The sequence below is a fragment of the Paramormyrops kingsleyae genome, chromosome 5 (assembly GCF_048594095.1).
Source record: "Paramormyrops kingsleyae isolate MSU_618 chromosome 5, PKINGS_0.4, whole genome shotgun sequence".
NCBI classification, from domain to species: domain Eukaryota; kingdom Metazoa; phylum Chordata; class Actinopteri; order Osteoglossiformes; family Mormyridae; genus Paramormyrops; species Paramormyrops kingsleyae.
In genome coordinates this window covers 35557637-35561955 of record NC_132801.1, presented here as the reverse complement: position 1 = coordinate 35561955, position 4319 = coordinate 35557637, and the positions used below count along the sequence as shown (strand labels likewise).

The 4319-nt window shown below is 36.2% G+C and overlaps 1 long non-coding RNA gene across 1 annotated transcript; it reads right to left on the bottom strand.

The window, feature by feature from the left end:
- Positions 1-2390: 2390 nt before the first annotated feature.
- LOC140591002 (uncharacterized) lies at positions 2391-3879 on the bottom strand. Its single transcript, XR_011991888.1, has 3 exons — positions 3555-3879; positions 3360-3458; positions 2391-2926 (listed from the first exon to the last, which is right to left on the bottom strand). It is a non-coding gene; the product is annotated as an uncharacterized lncRNA (long non-coding RNA).
- Positions 3880-4319: the final 440 nt, after the last annotated feature.

Genomic DNA, 4319 nt, shown 5'->3' with positions numbered 1-4319 from the left:
GTACAGATATTTTAAAATGTAATATGAAAGTTTTTCAAAGATGTACAGATGTTTTAAAATGTAACATGAAAGTTTTTCAAAGTAAGATGTAGCCTACAAATGTTTTAAAATGTTCGGGTGTTTTATTTTCTAGACGCGTTGTACAAAAACGTTTTGTTACGTGTATGCAGTGCAAGCGTGTTTGTACAAAGTTATATGCATTCATTTTGCGAATCGGTTTTGAAATCTAATATGAACGTGGCTTTTATTTTACAAAAACAAAGTTGCAAAAAATTTGTAGGCTCTTTATCAAATCAGTTTTTTTTTTTTCAAAGTTGCACAATGGTTTTAAAATGTAACATGTATACGTGTGTTTTATTTTTCAAACTTGTACAAAAATGTTTGTGTACATTTATCAAATGAGTTTTAAAATGTAACATGTACAGGTGTTTTATTATTCAAAATAAAAGTTGCACATACATTTTGTTATATGTATGCAGCACGGTCATGTTTTTAAAATGTACTAATTTTTGCGGGGTGGTGCATATTTAAAGCGTATTTAAAGGGGTACCTCTCGCGGAATCTACCAATCTTTAGCAGCTTTTGAACCCTGAGCCACACGGGGACTGGGGCTTTTAACCGTGAGACTCGACACCTACACATTAGATCCTTACTTCAGCAATGGTTCCCATGTACCCAGTAGAGTTGTGACGTTCGCGAACGAACCGATTCTTTTGAACGGCTCATAAACATGAACGATGGGAGCCGAGTCGCGGCTGGAGGGGAGCCGTTCTTTCTGTCGTTCTTTTTTTCCTATTCGTGTTTCACACAGATGCACACAAATTAGCTCCTCCGCGAGACAGAACAGTTATAGGGGGAGGGGCGCACCCAGCGCAGGGGTGCTACTGCCTAACAGCATGATGATAGTTGTGCACGCAACCTTCACTTCCACATTGTGTTTTGCACAGAAATTCATTGCAGCCGGCTTTGTTTTTGATGTTTATTTGTGAGTAGGTATTGTATGAATAACATAAGTCAACGTAGCTTTACACATACACACACTTTGTACTAAAGGTAAATCCAAAATAGTGATGTCACTGTCTAAGCAGAGGGATGTTGTGCAACACTATGGAATATAGTCCACACATGACAAATGAGGTAATAATCAATATTTCTGAATAATTCAAACTCAGATATTGGTGTGTGATATCTGAGTTTTAATTATTTGACTACAAATCTCACCTCATCATTCCTCCCAGTGATTATTTCCAGGATAAACTGAGATGCCCCCAAGCTGACTTCTTAATACTGACTAAATATTTAAAAAGAGCCAAAAGAGCCGTTCTTTTGAACGGCTCTTTGAAAGGAACGGATCGCCAAGATCCGGATCCCCTCAAAGAGCCATAAATCCCATCACTAGTACCCAGTGTAGGGTCAGGTCCATCGCAAGAGAATGTCTCCGCCGTGAAAGAACGATCCACCAGCATTTTGTGTATCAACGAATCTGTAACCATTCTTTCCATTCATTATATGCTGAGTTTTCCAAAATTGTTTTTTAGCTGAAGCATCAAAAGCTGTAACTTCGAGTGCACCTGGTTTAATAGCATTTTATTTATAACAGTAGGAGCTTGTAAACTGCATTTAGCAGTCGCATTAAAACACATTAAAAACTTTAAAGAATAAAGCCTTAGTTATTTTTAATAAAGACGGCTAATTTCTAGTAAATGGTTTTCCTACAAGGTGACCCCGCGGTCTATACTTAAGACATCCGGACGCCTGATTTGAGATGTTTACTGAGGACGGTATGTTAAGTTAACAGTGGTGACCGAGCTGCACCGTGTTTGACTCTTAATGAAACGTAGACCTAATTCAACAGAACCAGTCGTCATCCACTTTGCAGTGAGATTTCTGAGCGAAAAGTGAACAAAGATTAATTTTCTTACTTTACCACTTATCGGATAACAAGAGAAATGGCAGCGGCAATAACCTACACAGTTATTTGTTCCTTCCATATGTATATATATACACTGTAAAAAATCTTATGTGCTATCTACTTAAAAAAAATATGGTAACAATATTGCACATATTATTTTTAAGCAGTTTTTAAGGTTTGATTTTTTTTAGAAGAATTTACTTGAATAAATCATGCAAAAAATCCTAAATTATTTAGCCAGACGCATATTATTTTTAAGTAGTATTTACGGCTTGATTTTTTTCCCTAGCAGAATCTACTTGAATAAATCATGTAAAACATCCTACATTATTTAGCCAGACACATGATGATTTTAACATTATTAGTGGAATAATCGTTTTTAGTTTAAGCAGATAAAACAAAATGACCTCATATGTATTAAGGAAAATTACTTAATAATATAAAAAAACATTTTATAATGAAATGAATACATAATGCATTTTGGTGTTAAACATGCTTTTATTCCATGTTACACAGGTATCAAAATATTAACCACTTTGTAAAAGTGTATATAACATTTACAGCAGTTTTAAGAAAAAACAAAAACAATTTGAAACTGACAATTTATGTCATTGAAATCAACTGTTTAGCATCAAACCAGATAACCTGTTGTAGAACAAGCTGCAGAACAATCTCAAACCTCAACCTGTGCATTTTCACCAAAACTTGGTAACAATGGAATCACACAAGTTTGTTTTTGAGAGATTGTAATTTGGGGGAAAACCTGCAAACATCCAGTTCCAAGAAGAGCTTCTGAAAGGCCTCAAACGTGTTCCTCAGTTGTTTGGGATAGGTGAGGTTTAGTGCATATGTCAATCCAAGAAGAATTGCGCAGTCTCTAGTCAGATCTCCCAAGCCAGGCATGACTTGCACACCCTCCAAGACAATGCTAAAGTCCTCCTGGTCATCCTTCTTGCAGACAGCAATTTTCATTACATGCTGCAGTAGACCTTGCTGCACATCCTCATTTTCACACTGTAAAACAAACATAATATTTTATTATGAAGATCTCTTATTTATGCAGTTAATTTGTGTAAGATGTTCAAACAAGTTTTTCCTCATAAGAACTTAATGCAGATACATCAAGGAAGTACAGTAAACCATTTCTAGGTTCATATCTTTGTAACATTGTGAAACACTAACTCCCCAAAACTTGTTTCAGTGAACTGTGGAGACTGACACTACAACAAACTCAAGTATACTATGGCTAATGGCGGACAGGATGTTTTCAGAAATGTTGACAATGTTTAATTTATTTCATTTATATTGCTGACACTAGTGCAAGAATTTTTTTTACATGAGGAACATACTTATGTTTAAGATGTATTTCTGTTTTTGTAAAGGAAAACAAATGCTAAATGCAGTTTTCTGCAAACAATAAATATCTGAAATAGTTTTAGACACTTACATTGTACTCCTGGATGAGGTCTTCCTCCTTTTCACCCAAGTAATAGACCAAGCAACGGAGGACAACATCTCTTGTCTGTTCTATGTTTTGATGTGAGGTCTAAGGCACCAAAAGTGTAGAAATTAGTAATATAGTACCCAATAATAATGAAGCAAATATCAATCAAATAATGATAAAAAATACCAATTAAAATACCTGCTGTATGGCACCCATTTTTTTCTTCAAAATCTGTCCGAGTGCTCCTCCTTTGCAGGAAAATATTGTGAAAAGTTTAGGAGTGTAGTAATCCAACATCTTAATAAATGTTGGCTCAAGGTGCAGAGTATAATTCTCCTAAAGTCTTCATTAATCTAAAAAATGAAACACACAAATACTGATTATAATTATGTTCAGTTGACAACCACATTATTATCTGTGATGGTATTTAATGACAAAATGTAAAATCCCTACCTGGAGAATGTCAAACAGGGGTGCGTTTCTCGAAACCATCGTTGCTAACTACAACTTCCGTCGTTCGAACTATGTAAGTACGACGCAGGTGTTTCTCGAAACCATAGTTCAAACTACATAGGTAACGATACTGCGGACTTACGTGGTACGATGCATCGTTAATGCTAACTTCCGTCGTTGTTCGAGAAACGCACCCCAGAGCAGGCCAGCAATCTTTAAATTATGCAACAGTCGGGCACAATTCAACCACCTCATGTCTTCGGAGAGCAAAGGTTTTTGACATTTTGCGTGAAATGATTAAACGCTAATTTAATATGTAAGGCAGCAGATGTGTTATGCCAGGAGGTGGCAATATTGCACCACACTATGTTCCAGGTTTGTGATTTTCTGGCGGTTTTTTTTGGTCCCTCTGTGATTCCGTAGGGTCGGCACGGGTTCCCAAGTGCAACCTGTTTTTTTTTTCCCAGTTGGATATACCGACCCTACAGGTAAGCCACATGTTTGCGTTGG